Source organism: Nerophis ophidion, linkage group LG01 (assembly GCF_033978795.1).
Source record: "Nerophis ophidion isolate RoL-2023_Sa linkage group LG01, RoL_Noph_v1.0, whole genome shotgun sequence".
NCBI lineage: Eukaryota > Metazoa > Chordata > Actinopteri > Syngnathiformes > Syngnathidae > Nerophis > Nerophis ophidion.
The window spans coordinates 69,193,380-69,211,716 of NC_084611.1; the positions used below are offsets into that span (position 1 = coordinate 69,193,380).

An 18,337-nucleotide genomic window follows, 5' to 3' on the forward strand; every position below is an offset into this window, starting at 1 on the left:
AGAATCAAATTCAAAAGTCAGTCTCTGCGGCGCAATTGGTCAGCGCGCTCGGCTGTTAACTGAGAGGATAGTTGTTCAAGCCCACCCAGGGACGATGCTTTGCCACGAGCACAATTTGAGGGTTTTCTTGTACAGCCCGTGTCCTTCTCTAAATTGGCACAATAGTTTCGAGATAAAACGTGTGCCACGTTTGCAACCGTGCTTGTTTAAAATACTGATAATCAATGCTCTCCCCTCAAATTGGCTATACGTTGAGTATAGGGTTATAGGCATCAAGTTGAAATCCATGATGTTCCAGGCGCTGTAGCTGTCAGTCAAGATGCCTGTTTGTTAAACGGGAGATGTTTGGCTGAAATCCTGTCAGTGTCTTGGTGTTTTTTCTGTATCACTTTCTCAGTTTTTTCCTAAACCACGTGAATGTGGGCCTAACCTCTATTCGTTTTGAATGAAATCCCAATGGATCCACAGAGTTTGATGTTTACTACAATTTCTTAATAAGAAATGCCATTTTAAATGTGGACAAAACCAGCACTCAGAAATAAACACGACTTCAGTTGGGTTCCAAATCACTTTGTTACTAGTAGTTTGTCTGGATACTAACCAGGGTAAGCCTTGTTAGGTTTAAGACAGCAGAGTGGCGCAGCGGGAGAGTGCTGGGCCCATAACCCAGAGGTTGATGGATCGAAACCATCCTCTGCTAAGGTTTAGGTTTCAGGTGAATCTTTGACTGATTCTTGTATTGAAACAAAGGCCAACACCCATTCAGCCCACAGCTGTCTTCTCTAACTCTTTGGGAATTACATTTATGATTCCTGCTAAGGTGAGAGTTTAAACATCTTATAAGTCAATCTCAACAGTACAGTTACAATCCATCCAACGCCCGGAGAATACAGTGACTTGAATGAATGACAGATTTCACTGGTTTGTGCATGACATTCTCATGGAACCCAGCATTCATGATGTTGAAGCCTGAGGTCTGCCTATATGAGAACCCTCTAAATTTGGTGTTGTGTGTACTCAGCTGAACATGAGCTGATCAGGTATGTTGCAAACTACTTCATGATAAAAACACAGGACCTTGCTATTATTTATTTCCCGGTTTATGTATAAAGGTAAGAAGTAAAGTCAAAAAGAGGCTTGTTTCCACCCTGTTTCGGACAGGGGACCTTTCGCGTGTGAGGCGAATGTGATAACCACTACACCATGGAAACTGCTGCATGAACACACCTTTGTCAAGACTTACAATTTGATATTCGGCCGATGGAAAACATGTGGCTCGCAAGTCTCATTGCTGTTATTAGCTGCATTGCATTTCTTGCCTTTTGTGGATGTTGTTATATCCCTTGTGCACGTAGAATGTGTTCAACGTCGTAGCATTTCAAACGCTCTTCCTCTTAACCGAGTTCATGAACCAACATTGTTATGCAGGCATTGGTGGTTCAGTGGTAGAATTCTCGCTTCCCATGCGGGAGACCCGGGTCCGATTCCCGGCGAATGCATCTGTTGCTTTTTTTAGATTTTAAATAATATTCATAAGGGACAAAAGCAATGTTTGTGACAACCGCAAGACACAGGCATTGCACTCAGAAGGCATATTGGACTCACCAAAGACTGAAGCAGAGTACTCCAAGTTACTCCCATCCAAAGACAATGACATTGGGCCATCGTAACAAGAGATTTTCTAATAATTGGGGGAGTAATGAATCAAATTTAAAAGTCAGTCTCTGCGGCGCAATTGGTCAGCGCGCTCGACTGTTAACTGAGAGGATAGTTGTTCAAGCCCACCCAGGGACGATGCTTTTCCACGAGCACAATTTGAGGGTTTTCTTGTACAGCCCGTGTCCTTCTCTAAATTGGCACAATAGTTTCGAGATAAAACGTGTGCCACGTTTGCAACCGTGCTTGTTTAAAATAGTGATAATCAATGCTCTCCCCTCAAATTGGCTATCCGTTGAGTATAGGGTTATAGCCATCAAGTTGAAATCCATGATGTTCCAGGCGCTGTAGCTGTCAGTCAAGATGCCTGTTTGTTAAACGGGAGATGTTTGGCTGAAATCCTGTCAGTGTCTTGGTGTTTTTTCTGTATCACTTTCTCAGTTTGTTCTCAAACCACATGAATGTGGGCCTAACTTCTATTCGTTTTGAATGAAATCCCAATGGATCCACAGAGTTTGATGTTGACTACAATTTCTTAATAAGAAATGCCATTTTAAATGTGGACAAAACCAGCACTCAGAAATAAACACGACTTCAGTTGGGTTCCAAATCACTTTGTTACTAGTAGTTTGTCTGGATACTAACCAAAGTAAGCCCTTTTAGGCTTAAGACAGCAGAGTGGCCAAGCGGGAGCGTGCTGGGCCCCTAACCCAGAGGTAGATGGATCGAAACCATCATCTGCTAAGGTTTTGGTTTCAGGTGAATCTTTGACTGATTCATGTATTGAAACAAAGGGCAACACCCATTCAGCCCACAGCTGTCTTCTCTAACTCTTTGGGAATTACATTTATGATTCCTGCTAAGGTGAGAGTTTAAACATCTTATAAGTCTATCTCAACAGTACAGTTACAATCCATCCAACGCCCGGAGAATACAGTGACTTGAATGAATGACAGATTTCACTGGTTTGTGCATGACATTTCCACGGAACCCAGCCTTCATGATCTTGAAGCCTGAGGTCTGCCTATATGAGAACCCTCTAAATTTGGTGTTGTGTGTGCTCAGCTGAACATGAGCTGATCAGGTATGTTGCAAACTACTTCATGATAAAAACACAGGACCTTGCTATTATTTATTTCCCGGTTTATGTATAAAGGTAAGAAGTAAAGTCAAAAAAAGGCTTGTTTCCACTCTGTTTCGAACAGGGGACCTTTCGCGTGTTAGGCGAATGTGATAACCACTACACCATGGAAACTGCTGCAAGAACTCACCTTTGTCAAGACTTACAAGTTGATATTCGGCCGATGGAAAACATGTGGCTCGCAAGTCTCATTGCTGTTATTAACTGCATTGCATTTCTTGCCTTTTGTGGATGTTGTTATATCCCTTGTGCACGTAGAATGTGCTCCACTTCGTAGCATTTCAAACGCTCTTCCTCTTAACTGAGTTCATGAACAAACGTTGTTATGCAGGCATTGGTGGTTCAGTGGAAGAATTCTCGCTTGCCATGCGGGAGACCCGGGTCCGATTCCCGGCCAATGCATCTGTTGCTTTTTTTAGATTTTAAATAATATTCATAAGGGACAAAAGCAATGTTAGTGACAACCGCAAGACACAGGCATTGCACTCAGAAGGCATATTGGACTCACCAAAGACTGAAGCAGAGTACTCCAAGTTACTCCCATCCAAAGACAATGACATTGGGCCATCGTAACAAGAGATTTTCTAATAATTGGGGGAGTAATGAATCAAATTCAAAAGTAAGTCTCTGCGGCGCAATTGGTCAGCGCGCTCGGCTGTTAACTGAGAGGATAGTTGTTCAAGCCCACCCAGGGACGATGCTTTGCCACGAGCACAATTTGAGGGTTTTCTTGTACAGCCCGTGTCCTTCTCTAAATTGGCACAATATTTTCGAGATAAAACGTGTGCCACGTTTGCAACCGTGCGTGTTTAAAATAGTTATAATCAATGCTCTCCCCTCAAATTGGCTATCCGTTGAGTATAGGGTTATAGGCATTAAGTTGAAATCCATGATGTTCCAAGTGCTGTAGCTGTCAGTCAAGATGCCTGTTTGTTAAACTGGAGATGTTTGGCTGAAATCCTGTCAGTGTCTTGGTGTTTTTTCTGTATCACTTTCTCAGTTTGTTCTCAAACCACATGAATGTGGACCTAACTTCTATTCGTTTTGAATGAAATCCCAATGGATCCACAGAGTTTGACGTTTACTACAATTTCTTAATAAGAAATGCCATTTTAAATGTGGACAAAACCAGCACTCAGAAATAAACACGACTTCAGTTGGGTTCCAAATCACTTTGTTACTAGTAGTTTGTCTGGATACTAACCAGAGTAAGCCCGTTTGGGCTTAAGACAGCAGAGTGGCGCAGCGGGAGCGTGCTGGGCCCATAACCCAGAGGTCGATGGATCGAAACCATCCTCTGCTAAGGTTTAGGTTTCAGGTGAATCTTTGACTGATTCGTGTATTGAAATAAAGGCGAACACCCATTCAGCCCACAGCTGTCTTCTCTAATTCTTTGGGAATTACATTTATGATTCCTGCTAAGGTGAGAGTTTAAACATCTTATAAGTCAATCTCAACAGTACAGTTACAATCCATCCAACGCCCGGAGAATACAGTGACTTGAATGAATGACAGATTTCACTGGTTTGTGCATGACATTTCCATGGAACCCAGCATTCATGATGTTGAAGCCTGAGGTCTGCCTATATGAGAACCCTCTAAATTTGGTGTTGTGTGTGCTCAGCTGAACATGAGCTGATCAGGTATGTTGCAAACTACTTCATGATAAAAACACAGGACCTTCCCTGTTTCGAACAGGGGACCTTTCGCGTGTGAGGCGAATGTAATAACCACTACACCATGGAAACTGCTGCAAGAACACACCTTTGTCAAGACTTACAAGTTGATATTCGGCCGATGGAAAACATGTGGCTCGCAAGTCTCATTGCTGTTATTAACTGCATTGCATTTCTCTCCTTTTGTGGATTTTGTTATATCCCTTGTACACGTAGAATGTGCTCCACTTTGTAGCATTTCAAACGCTCTTCCTCTTAACTGAGTTCATGAACAAACGTTGTTATGCAGGCATTGGTGGTTCAGTGGAAGAATTCTCGCTTGCCATGCGGGAGACCCGGGTCCGATTCCCGGCCAATGCATCTGTTGCTTTTTTTAGATTTTAAATAATATTCATAAGGGACAAAAGCAATGTTTGTGACAACCGCAAGACACAGGCATTGCACTCAGAAGGCATATTGGACTCACCAAAGACTGAAGCAGAGTACTCCAAGTTACTCCCATCCAAAGACAATGACATTGGGCCATCGTAACAAGAGATTTTCTAATAATTGGGGGAGTAATGAATCATATTCAAAAGTCAGTCTCTGCGGCGCAATTGGTCAGCGCGCTCGGCTGTTAACTGAGAGGATAGTTGTTCAAGCCCACCCAGGGACGATGCTTTGCCACGAGCACAATTTGAGGGTTTTCTTGTACAGCCCGTGTCCTTCTCTAAATTGGCACAATATTTTCGAGATAAAACGTGTGCCACGTTTGCAACCGTGCGTGTTTAAAATAGTGATAATCAATGCTCTCCCCTCAAATTGGCTATCCGTTGAGTATAGGGTTATAGGCATTAAGTTGAAATCCATGATGTTCCAAGTGCTGTAGCTGTCAGTCAAGATGCCTGTTTGTTAAACTGGAGATGTTTGGCTGAAATCCTGTCAGTGTCTTGGTGTTTTTTCTGTATCACTTTCTCAGTTTGTTCTCAAACCACATGAATATGGACCTAACTTCTATTCGTTTTGAATGAAATCCCAATGGATCCACAGAGTTTGACGTTTACTACAATTTCTTAATAAGAAATGCCATTTTAAACGTGGACAAAACCAGCACTCAGAAATAAACACGACTTCAGTTGGGTTCCAAATCACTTTGTTACTAGTAGTTTGTCTGGATACTAACCAGAGAAAGCCCTATTAGGTGTAAGACAGCAGAGTGGCGCAGCGGGAGCGTGCTGGGCCCATAACCCAGAGGTCGATGGATCGAAACCATCCTCTGCTAAGGTTTAGGTTTCAGGTGAATCTTTGACTGATTCGTGTATTGAAATAAAGGCGAACACCCATTCAGCCCACAGCTGTCTTCTCTAATTCTTTGGGAATTACATTTATGATTCCTGCTAAGGTGACAGTTTAAACATCTTATAAGTCAATCTCAACAGTACAGTTACAATCCATCCAACGCCCGGAGAATACAGTGACTTGAATGAATGACAGATTTCACTGGTTTGTGCATGACATTTCCATGGAACCCAGCATTCATGATGTTGAAGCCTGAGGTCTGCCTATATGAGAACCCTCTAAATTTGGTGTTGTGTGTGCTCAGCTGAACATGAGCTGATCAGGTATGTTGCAAACTACTTCATGATAAAAACACAGGACCTTCCCTGTTTCGAACAGGGGACCTTTCGCGTGTGAGGCGAATGTAATAACCACTACACCATGGAAACTGCTGCAAGAACACACCTTTGTCAAGACTTACAAGTTGATATTCGGCCGATGGAAAACATGTGGCTCGCAAGTCTCATTGCTGTTATTAACTGCATTGCATTTCTCTCCTTTTGTGGATTTTGTTATATCCCTTGTACACGTAGAATGTGCTCCACTTTGTAGCATTTCAAACGCTCTTCCTCTTAACTGAGTTCATGAACAAACGTTGTTATGCAGGCATTGGTGGTTCAGTGGAAGAATTCTCGCTTGCCATGCGGGAGACCCGGGTCCGATTCCCGGCCAATGCATCTGTTGCTTTTTTTAGATTTTAAATAATATTCATAAGGGACAAAAGCAATGTTTGTGACAACCGCAAGACACAGGCATTGCACTCAGAAGGCATATTGGACTCACCAAAGACTGAAGCAGAGTACTCCAAGTTACTCCCATCCAAAGACAATGACATTGGGCCATCGTAACAAGAGATTTTCTAATAATTGGGGGAGTAATGAATCAAATTCAAAAGTCAGTCTCTGCGGCGCAATTGGTCAGCGCGCTCGGCTGTTAACTGAGAGGATAGTTGTTCAAGCCCACCCAGGGACGATGCTTTGCCACGAACACAATTTGAGGGTTTTCTTGTACAGCCCGTGTCCTTCTCTAAATTGGCACAATAGTTTCGAGATAAAACGTGTGCCACGTTTGCAACCGTGCTTGTTTAAAATACTGATAATCAATGCTCTCCCCTCAAATTGGCTATACGTTGAGTATAGGGTTATAGGCATCAAGTTGAAATCCATGGTGTTCCAGGCGCTGTAGCTGTCAGTCAAAATGCCTGTTTGTTAAACGGGAGATGTTTGGCTGAAATCCTGTCAGTGTCTTGGTGTTTTTTCTGTATCACTTTCTCAGTTTTTTCCTAAACCACGTGAATGTGGGCCTAACCTCTATTCGTTTTGAATGAAATCCCAATGGATCCACAGAGTTTGATGTTTACTACAATTTCTTAATAAGAAATGCCATTTTAAACGTGGACAAAACCAGCACTCAGAAATAAACACGACTTCAGTTGGGTTCCAAATCACTTTGTTACTAGTAGTTTGTCTGGATACTAACCAGAGTAAGCCCTATTAGGTGTAAGACAGCAGAGTGGCGCAGCGGGAGCGTGCTGGGCCCATAACCCAGAGGTCGATGGATCGAAACCATCCTCTGCTAAGGTTTAGGTTTCAGGTGAATCTTTGACTGATTCGTGTATTGAAATAAAGGCGAACACCCATTCAGCCCACAGCTGTCTTCTCTAATTCTTTGGGAATTACATTTATGATTCCTGCTAAGGTGAGAGTTTAAACATCTTATAAGTCAATCTCAACAGTACAGTTACAATCCATCCAACGCCCGGAGAATACAGTGACTTGAATGAATGACAGATTTCACTGGTTTGTGCATGACATTTCCATGGAACCCAGCATTCATGATGTTGAAGCCTGAGGTCTGCCTATATGAGAACCCTCTAAATTTGGTGTTGTGTGTGCTCAGCTGAACATGAGCTGATCAGGTATGTTGCAAACTACTTCATGATAAAAACACAGGACCTTCCCTGTTTCGAACAGGGGACCTTTCGCGTGTGAGGCGAATGTAATAACCACTACACCATGGAAACTGCTGCAAGAACACACCTTTGTCAAGACTTACAAGTTGATATTCGGCCGATGGAAAACATGTGGCTCGCAAGTCTCATTGCTGTTATTAACTGCATTGCATTTCTCTCCTTTTGTGGATTTTGTTATATCCCTTGTACACGTAGAATGTGCTCCACTTTGTAGCATTTCAAACGCTCTTCCTCTTAACTGAGTTCATGAACAAACGTTGTTATGCAGGCATTGGTGGTTCAGTGGAAGAATTCTCGCTTGCCATGCGGGAGACCCGGGTCCGATTCCCGGCCAATGCATCTGTTGCTTTTTTTAGATTTTAAATAATATTCATAAGGGACAAAAGCAATGTTTGTGACAACCGCAAGACACAGGCATTGCACTCAGAAGGCATATTGGACTCACCAAAGACTGAAGCAGAGTACTCCAAGTTACTCCCATCCAAAGACAATGACATTGGGCCATCGTAACAAGAGATTTTCTAATAATTGGGGGAGTAATGAATCAAATTCAAAAGTCAGTCTCTGCGGCGCAATTGGTCAGCGCGCTCGGCTGTTAACTGAGAGGATAGTTGTTCAAGCCCACCCAGGGACGATGCTTTGCCACGAGCACAATTTGAGGGTTTTCTTGTACAGCCCGTGTCCTTCTCTAAATTGGCACAATAGTTTCGAGATAAAACGTGTGCCACGTTTGCAACCGTGCTTGTTTAAAATACTGATAATCAATGCTCTCCCCTCAAATTGGCTATACGTTGAGTATAGGGTTATAGGCATCAAGTTGAAATCCATGATGTTCCAGGCGCTGTAGCTGTCAGTCAAAATGCCTGTTTGTTAAACGGGAGATGTTTGGCTGAAATCCTGTCAGTGTCTTGGTGTTTTTTCTGTATCACTTTCTCAGTTTTTTCCTAAACCACGTGAATGTGGGCCTAACCTCTATTCGTTTTGAATGAAATCCCAATGGATCCACAGAGTTTGATGTTTACTACAATTTCTTAATAAGAAATGCCATTTTAAACGTGGACAAAACCAGCACTCAGAAATAAACACGACTTCAGTTGGGTTCCAAATCACTTTGTTACTAGTAGTTTGTCTGGATACTAACCAGAGTAAGCCCTATTAGGTGTAAGACAGCAGAGTGGCGCAGCGGGAGCGTGCTGGGCCCATAACCCAGAGGTCGATGGATCGAAACCATCCTCTGCTAAGGTTTAGGTTTCAGCTGAATCTTTGACTGATTCTTGTATTGAAACAAAGGCCAACACCCATTCATCCCACAGCTGTCTTCTCTAACTCTTTGGGAATTACATTTATGATTCCTGCTAAGGTGAGAGTTTAAACATCTTATAAGTCAATCTCAACAGTACAGTTACAATCCATCCAACGCCCGGAGAATACAGTGACTTGAATGAATGACAGATTTCACTGGTTTGTGCATGACATTCTCATGGAACCCAGCATTCATGATGTTGAAGCCTGAGGTCTGCCTATATGAGAACCCTCTAAATTTGGTGTTGTGTGTGCTCAGCTGAACATGAGCTGATCAGGTATGTTGCAAACTACTTCATGATAAAAACACAGGACCTTGCTATTATTTATTTCCCGGTTTATGTATAAAGGTAAGAAGTAAAGTAAAAAAAAAGGCTTGTTTCCACCCTGTTTCAAACAGGGGACCCTTCGCGTGTTAGGCGAATGTGATAACCACTACACCATGGAAACTGCTGCAAGAACACACCTTTGTCAAGACTCACAAGTTGATATTCGGCCGATGGAAAACATGTGGCTCGCAAGTCTCATTGCTGTTATTAACTGCATTGCATTTCTTGCCTTTTGTGGATGTTGTTATATCCCTTGTGCACGTAGAATGTGTTCCACTTCGTAGCATTTCAAACGCTCTTCCTCTTAACCGAGTTCATGAACCAACATTGTTATGCAGGCATTGGTGGTTCAGTGGTAGAATTCTCGCTTCCCATGCGGGAGACCCGGGTCCGATTCCCGGCTAATTCATCTGTTGCTTTTTTTAGATTTTAAATAATATTCATAAGGGACAAAAGCGATTTTTGTGACAACCGCAAGACACAGGCATTCCACTCAGAAGGCATATTGGACTTACCGAAGACTGAAGTGGAGTACTCCAAGTTACTCCCATCCAAAGACAATGACATTGGGCCATCGTAAAAAGATATTTTTTAATAATTGGGGGAGTAATGAATCAAGTTTAGAAGTCAGTCTCTGTTGCGCAATTGGTCAGCGCGCTTAGCTGTTAACTGAGAGGACGGGGGTTCAAGCCCACCCAGGGACGACACTTTGCCACGAGCACAGTTTGAGGGGTTTCTTGTACAACCCGTGTGCTTCTCTAAATTGGCACAATTGTTTTGAGATAAAACGTGTGCCGCGTTTGCAACCGTGCTTGTTTAAAATACTGATAATCAATGCTCTCCCCTCAAATTGGCGATACGTTGAGCATAGGGTTATAGGCATCAAGTTGAAATCCATGATGTTCCAGGCGCTGTAGCTGTCAGTCAAGATGCCTGTTTGTTAAACGGGAGATGTTTGGCTGAAATCCTGTCAGTGTCTTGGTGTTTTTTCTGTATCACTATCTCAGTTTTTTCCTAAACCACGTGAATGTGGGCCTAAATTCTATTCGTTTTGAATGAAATCCCAATGGATCCACAGAGTTTGATATTGACTACAATTTCTTAATAAGAAATGCCATTTTAAATGTGGACAAAACCAGCACTCAGAAATAAACACGACTTCAGTTGGGTTCCAAATCACTTTGTTACTAGTAGTTTGTCTGGATACTAACCAGGGTAAGCCTTGTTAGGTTTAAGACAGCAGAGTGGCGCAGCGGGAGCGTGCTGGGCCCATAAGCCAGAGGTTGATGGATCGAAACCATCCTCTGCTAAGGTTTAGGTTTCAGGTGAATCTTTGACTGATTCTTGTATTGAAACAAAGGCCAACACCCATTCAGCCCACAGCTGTCTTCTCTAACTCTTTGGGAATTACATTTATGATTCCTGCTAAGGTGAGAGTTTAAACATCTTATAAGTCAATCTCAACAGTACAGTTACAATCCATCCAACGCCCGGAGAATACAGTGACTTGAATGAATGACAGATTTCACTGGTTTGTGCATGACATTCTCATGGAACCCAGCATTCATGATGTTGAAGCCTGAGGTCTGCCTGTATGAGAACCCTCTAAATTTGGTGTTGTGTGTACTCAGCTGAACATGAGCTGATCAGGTATGTTGCAAACTACTTCATGATAAAAACACAGGACCTTGCTATTATTTATTTCCCGGTTTATGTATAAAGGTAAGAAGTAAAGTCAAAAAAAGGCTTGTTTCCACCCTGTTTCGAACAGGGGACCTTTGGCGTGTGAGGCGAATGTGATAACCACTACACCATGGAAACTGCTGCATGAACACACCTTTGTCAAGACTTACAAGTTGATATTCGGCCGATGGAAAACATGTGGCTCGCAAGTCTCATTGCTGTTATTAGCTGCATTGCATTTCTTGCCTTTTGTGGATGTTGTTATATCCCTTGTGCACGTAGAATGTGTTCAACATCGTAGCATTTCAAACGCTCTTCCTCTTAACCGAGTTCATGAACAAAAGTTGTTATGCAGGCATTGGTGGTTCAGTGGAAGAATTCTCGCTTGCCATGCGGGAGACCCGGGTCCGATTCCCGGCCAATGCATCTGTTACTTTTTTTAGATTTTAAATAATATTCATAAGGGACAAAAGCAATGTTTGTGACAACCGCAAGACACAGGCATTCCACTCAGAAGGCATATTGGACTCACCAAAGACTGAAGCAGAGTACTACAAGTTACTCCCATCCAAAGACAATGACATTGGGCCATCGTAACAAGAGATTTTCTAATAATTGGGGGAGTAATGAATCAAATTTAATAGTCACTTTCTGCGGCGCAATTGGTCAACGCGCTCGGCTGTTAACTGAGAGGATAGTTGTTCAAGCCCACCCAGGGACGATGCTTTGCCACGAGCACAATTTGAGGGTTTTCTTGTACAGCCCGTGTCCTTCTCTAAATTGGCACAATAGCTTCGAGATAAAACGTGTGCCACGTTTGCAACCGTGCTTGTTTAAAACAGTGATAATCAATGCTCTCCCCTCAAATTGGCTATCCGTTGAGTATAGGGTTATAGGCATCAAGTTGAAATCCATGATGTTCCAGGCGCTGTAGCTGTCAGTCAAGATGCCTGTTTGTTAAACGGGAGATGTTTGGCTGAAATCCTGTCAGTGTCTCGGTGTTTTTTCTGTATCACTTTCTCAGTTTGTTCTCAAACCACATGAATGTGGGCCTAACTTCTATTCGTTTTGAATGAAATCCCAATGGATCCACATAGTTTGATGTTGACTACAATTTCTTAATAAGAAATGCCATTTTAAATGTGGACAAAACCAGCACTCAGAAATAAACACGACTTCAGTTGGGTTCCAAATCACTTTGTTACTAGTAGTTTGTCTGGATACTAACCAGAGTAAGCCCGTTTGGGCTTAAGACAGCAGAGTGGCGCAGCGGGAGCGTGCTGGGCCCATAACCCAGAGGTCGATGGATCGAAACCATCCTCTGCCAAGGTTTAGGTTTCTGGTGAATATTTGAATGATTCATGTATTGAAACAAAGGCCAACACCCATTCAGCCCACAGCTGTCTTCTCTAACTATTTGGGAATTACATTTATGATTCCTGCTAAGGTGAGAGTTTAAACATCTTATAAGTCAATCTCAACAGTACAGTTACAATCCATCCAACGCCCGGAGAATACAGTGACTTGAATGAATGACATATTTCACTGGTTTGTGCATGACATTTCCACGGAACCCAGCCTTCATGATCTTGAAGCCTGAGGTCTGCCTATATGAGAACCCTCTAAATTTGGTGTTGTGTGTGCTCAGCTGAACATGAGCTGATCAGGTATGTTGCAAACTACTTCATGATAAAAACACAGGACCTTGCTATTATTTATTTCCCGGTTTATGTATAAAGGTATGAAGTAAAGTCAAAAAAAGGCATGTTTCCACCCTGTTTCGAACAGGGGACCTTTCGCGTGTTAGGCGAATGTGATAACCACTACACCATGGAAACTGCTGCAAGACCTCACCTTTGTCAAGACTTACAAGTTGATATTCGGCCGATGGAAAACATGTGGCTCGCAAGTCTCATTGCTGTTAGTAGCTGCATTGCATTTCTTGCCTTTTGTGGATGTTGTTATATCCCTTGTGCACGTAGAATGTGTTCCACGTCGTAGCATTTCAAACGCTCTTCCTCTTAACCGAGTTCATGAACAATAGTTATTATACAGGCATTGGTGGTTCAGTGGAAGAATTCTCGCTTGCCATGCGTGAGACCCGGGTCCGATTCCCGGCCAATGCATCTGTTGCTTTTTTTAGATTTTAAATAATATTCATAAGGGACAAAAGCAATGTTTGTGACAACCGCAAGACACAGGCATTGCACTCAGAAGGCATATTGGACTCACCAAAGACTGAAGCAGAGTACTCCAAGTTACTCCCATCCAAAGACAATGACATTGGGCCATCGTAACAAGAGATTTTCTAATAATTGGGGGAGTAATGAATCAAATTCAAAAGTCAGTCTCTGCGGCGCAATTGGTCAGCGCGCTCGGCTGTTAACTGAGAGGATAGTTGTTCAAGCGTTCCCAGGGACGATGCTTTGCCACGAGCACAATTTGAGGGTTTTCTTGTACAGCCCGTGTCCTTCTCTAAATTGGCACAATAGTTTCGAGATAAAACGTGTGCCACGTTTGCAACCGTGCTTGTTTAAAATACTGATAATCAATGCTCTCCCCTCAAATTGGCTATACGTTGAGCATAGGGTTATAGGCATCAAGTTGAAATCCATGATGTTCCAGGCGCTGTAGCTGTCAGTCAAAATGCCTGTTTGTTAAACGGGAGATGTTTGGCTGAAATCTTGTCAGTGTCTTGGTGTTTTTTCTGTATCACTTTCTCAGTTTTTTCCTAAACCACGTGAATGTGGGCCTAAATTCTATTCGTTTTGAATGAAATCCCAATGGATCCACAGAGTTTGATATTGACTACAATTTCTTAATAAGAAATGCCATTTTAAATGTGGACAAAACCAGCACTCAGAAATAAACACGACTTCAGTTGGGTTCCAAATCACTTTGTTACTAGTAGTTTGTCTGGATACTAACCAGGGTAAGCCTTGTTAGGTTTAAGACAGCAGAGTGGCGCAGCGGGAGCGTGCTGGGCCCATAACCCAGAGGTTGATGGATCGAAACCATCCTCTGCTAAGGTTTAGGTTTCAGGTGAATCTTTGACTGATTCTTGTATTGAAACAAAGGCCAACACCCATTCAGCCCACAGCTGTCTTCTCTAACTCTTTGGGAATTACATTTATGATTCCTGCTAAGGTGAGAGTTTAAACATCTTATAAGTCAATCTCAACAGTACAGTTACAATCCATCCAACGCCCGGAGAATACAGTGACTTGAATGAATGACAGATTTCACTGGTTTGTGCATGACATTCTCATGGAACCCAGCATTCATGATGTTGAAGCCTGAGGTCTGCCTATATGAGAACCCTCTAAATTTGGTGTTGTGTGTACTCAGCTGAACATGAGCTGATCAGGTATGTTGCAAACTACTTCATGATAAAAACACAGGACCTTGCTATTATTTATTTCCCGGTTTATGTATAAAGGTAAGAAGTAAAGTCAAAAAGAGGCTTGTTTCCACCCTGTTTCGAAAAGGGGACCTTTCGCGTGTGAGGCGAATGTGATAACCACTACACCATGGAAACTGCTGCATGAACACACCTTTGTCAAGACTTACAAGTTGATATTCGGCCGATGGAAAACATGTGGCTCGCAAGTCTCATTGCTGTTATTAGCTGCATTGCATTTCTTGCCTTTTGTGGATGTTGTTATATCCCTTGTGCACGTAGAATGTGTTCCACTTCGTAGCATTTCAAACGCTCTTCCTCTTAACCGAGTTCATGAACCAACATTGTTATGCAGGCATTGGTGGTTCAGTGGTAGAATTCTCGCTTCCCATGCGGGAGACCCGGGTCCGATTCCCGGCCAATGCATCTGTTGCTTTTTTTAGATTTTAAATAATATTAATAAGGGACAAAAGCAATGTTTGTGACAACCGCAAGACACAGGCATTGCACTCAGAAGGCATATTGGACTCACCAAAGACTGAAGCAGAGTACTCCAAGTTACTCCCATCCAAAGACAATGACATTGGGCCATCGTAACAAGAGATTTTCTAATAATTGGGGGAGTAATGAATCAAATTCAAAAGTCAGTCTCTGTGGCGCAAATGGTCAGCGCGCTCGGCTGTTAACTGAGAGGATAGTTGTTCAAGCCCACCCAGGGACGATGCTTTGCCACGAGCACAATTTGAGGGTTTTCTTGTACAGCCCGTGTCCTTCTCTAAATTGGCACAATAGTTTCGAGATAAAACGTGTGCCACGTTTGCAACCGTGCGTGTTTAAAATAGTGATAATCAATGCTCTCCCCTCAAATTGGCTATCCGTTGAGTATAGGGTTATAGGCATTAACTTGAAATCCATGATGTTCCAGGTGCTGTAGCTGTCAGTCAAGATGCCTGTTTGTTAAACTGGAGATGTTTGGCTGAAATCCTGTCAGTGTCTTGGTGTTTTTTCTGTATCACTTTCTCAGTTTGTTCTCAAACCACATGAATGTGGGCCTAACTTCTATTCGTTTTGGATGAAATCCCAATGGATCCACAGAGTTTGACGTTGACTACAATTTCTTAATAAGAAATGCCATTTTAAATGTGGACAAAACCAGCACTCAGAAATAAACACGACTTCAGTTGGGTTCCAAATCACTTTGTTACTAGTAGTTTGTCTGGATACTATCCAGAGTAAGCCCGTTTGGGCTTAAGACAGCAGAGTGGCGCAGCGGGAGCGTGCTGGGCTCATAACCCAGAGGTCGATGGATCGAAACCATCCTCTGCTAAGGTTTAGGTTTCAGGTGAATCTTTGACTGATTCGTGTATTGAAATAAAGGCGAACACCCATTCAGCCCACAGCTGTCTTCTCTAATTCTTTGGGAATTACATTTATGATTCCTGCTAAGGTGAGAGTTTAAACATCTTATAAGTCAATCTCAACAGTACAGTTACAATCCATCCAACGCCCGGAGAATACAGTGACTTGAATGAATGACAGATTTCACTGGTTTGTGCATGACATTTCCATGGAACCCAGCATTCATGATGTTGAAGCCTGAGGTCTGCCTATATGAGAACCCTCTAAATTTGGTGTTGTGTGTGCTCAGCTGAACATGAGCTGATCAGGTATGTTGCAAACTACTTCATGATAAAAACACAGGACCTTCCCTGTTTCGAACAGGGGACCTTTCGCGTGTGAGGCGAATGTAATAACCACTACACCATGGAAACTGCTGCAAGAACACACCTTTGTCAAGACTTACAAGTTGATATTCGGCCGATGGAAAACATGTGGCTCGCAAGTCTCATTGCTGTTATTAACTGCATTGCATTTCTCTCCTTTTGTGGATTTTGTTATATCCCTTGTGCACGTAGAATGTGCTCCACTTCGTAGCATTTCAAACGCTCTTCCTCTTAACTAAGTTCATGAACAAATATTGTTATGCAGGCATTGGTGGTTCAGTGGAAAAATTCTCGCTTGCCATGCGGGAGACCCGGGTCCGATTCCCGGCCAATGCATCTGTTGCTTTTTTTAGATTTTAAATAATATTCATAAGGGACAAAAGCAATGTTTGTGACAACCGCAAGACACAGGCATTGCACTCAGAAGGCATATTGGACTCACCAAAGACTGAAGCAGAGTACTCCAAGTTACTCCCATCCAAAGACAATGACATTGGGCCATCGTAACAAGAGATTTTCTAATAATTGGGGGAGTAATGAATCAAATTCAAAAGTCAGTCTCTGCGGCGCAATTGGTCAGCGCGCTCGGCTGTTAACTGAGAGGATAGTTGTTCAAGCCCACCCAGGGACGATGCTTTGCCACGAGCACAATTTGAGGGTTTTCTTGTACAGCCCGTGTCCTTCTCTAAATTGGCACAATAGTTTCGAGATAAAACGTGTGCCACGTTTGCAACCGTGCTTGTTTAAAATACTGATAATCAATGCTCTCCCCTCAAATTGGCTATGCGTTGAGCATAGGGTTATAGGCATCAAGTTGAAATCCATGATGTTCCAGGCGCTGTAGCTGTCAGTCAAAATGCCTGTTTGTTAAACGGGAGATGTTTGGCTGAAATCCTGTCAGTGTCTTGGTGTTTTTTCTGTATCACTTTCTCAGTTTTTTCCTAAACCACGTGAATGTGGGCCTAAATTCTATTCGTTTTGAATGAAATCCCAATGGATCCACAGAGTTTGATATTGATTACAATTTCTTTATAAGAAATGCCATTTTAAATGTGGACAAAACCAGCACTCAGAAATAAACACGACTTCAGTTGGGTTCCAAATCACTTTGTTACCAGTAGTTTGTCTGGATACTAACCAGGGTAAGCCTTGTTAGGTTTAAGACAGCAGAGTGGCGCAGCGGGAGCGTGCTGGGCCCATAACCCAGAGGTTGATGGATCGAAACCATCCTCTGCTAAGGTTTAGGTTTCAGGTGAATCTTTGACTGATTCTTGTATTGAAACATAGGCCAACACCCATTCAGCCCACAGCTGTCTTCTCTAACTCTTTGGGAATTACATTTATGATTCCTGCTAAGGTGAGAGTTTAAACATCTTATAAGTCAATCTCAACAGTACAGTTACAATCCATCCAACGCCCGGAGAATACAGTGACTTGAATGAATGACAGATTTCACTGGTTTGTGCATGACATTCTCATGGAACCCAGCATTCATGATGTTGAAGCCTGAGGTCTGCCTATATGAGAACCCTCTAAATTTGGTGTTGTGTGTACTCAGCTGAACATGAGCTGATCAGGTATGTTGCAAACTACTTCATGATAAAAACACAGGACCTTGCTATTATTTATTTCCCGGTTTATGTATAAAGGTAAGAAGTAAAGTCAAAAAGAGGCTTGTTTCCACCCTGTTTCGAACAGGGGACCTTTCGCGTGTGAGGCGAATGTGATAACCACTACACCATGGAAACTGCTGCTTGAACACACCTTTGTCAAGACTTACAAGTTGATATTCGGCCGATGGAAAACATGTGGCTCGCAAGTCTCATTGCTGTTATTAGCTGCATTGCATTTCTTGCCTTTTGTGGATGTTGTTATATCCCTTGTGCACGTAGAATGTGTTCAACGTCGTAGCATTTCAAACGCTCTTCCTCTTAACCGAGTTCATGAACCAACATTGTTATGCAGGCATTGGTGGTTCAGTGGTAGAATTCTCGCTTCCCATGCGGGACACCCGGGTCCGATTCCCGGCGAATGCATCTGTTGCTTTTTTTAGATTTTAAATAATATTCATAAGGGACAAAAGCAATGTTTGTGACAACCGCAAGACACAGGCATTGCACTCAGAAGGCATATTGGA

At 42.7% G+C, this 18,337-nt stretch overlaps 20 non-coding genes across 20 annotated transcripts; 13 read left to right on the forward strand and 7 right to left on the reverse strand.

Annotated features, from left to right (window-relative positions):
* Window positions 1–1,138: 1,138 nt before the first annotated feature.
* On the reverse strand, window positions 1,139–1,211 carry trnav-cac (transfer RNA valine (anticodon CAC)). Its single transcript has one exon. It is a non-coding gene; the product is annotated as a tRNA-Val (tRNA).
* A 217-nt stretch (window positions 1,212–1,428) lies between these two features.
* Window positions 1,429–1,499, forward strand: trnag-ccc (transfer RNA glycine (anticodon CCC)). Its single transcript has one exon. It is a non-coding gene; the product is annotated as a tRNA-Gly (tRNA).
* A 1,339-nt stretch (window positions 1,500–2,838) lies between these two features.
* On the reverse strand, window positions 2,839–2,911 carry trnav-aac (transfer RNA valine (anticodon AAC)). Its single transcript has one exon. It is a non-coding gene; the product is annotated as a tRNA-Val (tRNA).
* A 217-nt stretch (window positions 2,912–3,128) lies between these two features.
* Window positions 3,129–3,199, forward strand: trnag-gcc (transfer RNA glycine (anticodon GCC)). The gene has a single exon. It is a non-coding gene; the product is annotated as a tRNA-Gly (tRNA).
* Window positions 3,200–4,762: 1,563 nt separating this feature from the next.
* Window positions 4,763–4,833, forward strand: trnag-gcc (transfer RNA glycine (anticodon GCC)). Its single transcript has one exon. It is a non-coding gene; the product is annotated as a tRNA-Gly (tRNA).
* A 1,563-nt stretch (window positions 4,834–6,396) lies between these two features.
* trnag-gcc (transfer RNA glycine (anticodon GCC)) lies at window positions 6,397–6,467 on the forward strand. Its single transcript has one exon. It is a non-coding gene; the product is annotated as a tRNA-Gly (tRNA).
* A 1,563-nt stretch (window positions 6,468–8,030) lies between these two features.
* Window positions 8,031–8,101, forward strand: trnag-gcc (transfer RNA glycine (anticodon GCC)). Its single transcript has one exon. It is a non-coding gene; the product is annotated as a tRNA-Gly (tRNA).
* A 1,340-nt stretch (window positions 8,102–9,441) lies between these two features.
* Window positions 9,442–9,514, reverse strand: trnav-aac (transfer RNA valine (anticodon AAC)). The gene has a single exon. It is a non-coding gene; the product is annotated as a tRNA-Val (tRNA).
* Window positions 9,515–9,731: 217 nt separating this feature from the next.
* On the forward strand, window positions 9,732–9,802 carry trnag-ccc (transfer RNA glycine (anticodon CCC)). The gene has a single exon. It is a non-coding gene; the product is annotated as a tRNA-Gly (tRNA).
* A 221-nt stretch (window positions 9,803–10,023) lies between these two features.
* On the forward strand, window positions 10,024–10,097 carry trnan-guu (transfer RNA asparagine (anticodon GUU)). Its single transcript has one exon. It is a non-coding gene; the product is annotated as a tRNA-Asn (tRNA).
* Window positions 10,098–11,141: 1,044 nt separating this feature from the next.
* Window positions 11,142–11,214, reverse strand: trnav-cac (transfer RNA valine (anticodon CAC)). The gene has a single exon. It is a non-coding gene; the product is annotated as a tRNA-Val (tRNA).
* A 217-nt stretch (window positions 11,215–11,431) lies between these two features.
* On the forward strand, window positions 11,432–11,502 carry trnag-gcc (transfer RNA glycine (anticodon GCC)). Its single transcript has one exon. It is a non-coding gene; the product is annotated as a tRNA-Gly (tRNA).
* A 1,339-nt stretch (window positions 11,503–12,841) lies between these two features.
* Window positions 12,842–12,914, reverse strand: trnav-aac (transfer RNA valine (anticodon AAC)). The gene has a single exon. It is a non-coding gene; the product is annotated as a tRNA-Val (tRNA).
* Window positions 12,915–13,131: 217 nt separating this feature from the next.
* Window positions 13,132–13,202, forward strand: trnag-gcc (transfer RNA glycine (anticodon GCC)). Its single transcript has one exon. It is a non-coding gene; the product is annotated as a tRNA-Gly (tRNA).
* A 1,339-nt stretch (window positions 13,203–14,541) lies between these two features.
* On the reverse strand, window positions 14,542–14,614 carry trnav-cac (transfer RNA valine (anticodon CAC)). The gene has a single exon. It is a non-coding gene; the product is annotated as a tRNA-Val (tRNA).
* Window positions 14,615–14,831: 217 nt separating this feature from the next.
* Window positions 14,832–14,902, forward strand: trnag-ccc (transfer RNA glycine (anticodon CCC)). The gene has a single exon. It is a non-coding gene; the product is annotated as a tRNA-Gly (tRNA).
* An 829-nt stretch (window positions 14,903–15,731) lies between these two features.
* Window positions 15,732–15,803, forward strand: trnam-cau (transfer RNA methionine (anticodon CAU)). Its single transcript has one exon. It is a non-coding gene; the product is annotated as a tRNA-Met (tRNA).
* Window positions 15,804–16,465: 662 nt separating this feature from the next.
* On the forward strand, window positions 16,466–16,536 carry trnag-gcc (transfer RNA glycine (anticodon GCC)). Its single transcript has one exon. It is a non-coding gene; the product is annotated as a tRNA-Gly (tRNA).
* Window positions 16,537–17,875: 1,339 nt separating this feature from the next.
* trnav-cac (transfer RNA valine (anticodon CAC)) lies at window positions 17,876–17,948 on the reverse strand. Its single transcript has one exon. It is a non-coding gene; the product is annotated as a tRNA-Val (tRNA).
* A 217-nt stretch (window positions 17,949–18,165) lies between these two features.
* Window positions 18,166–18,236, forward strand: trnag-ccc (transfer RNA glycine (anticodon CCC)). Its single transcript has one exon. It is a non-coding gene; the product is annotated as a tRNA-Gly (tRNA).
* The last annotated feature ends 101 nt before the right edge of the window (window positions 18,237–18,337 follow it).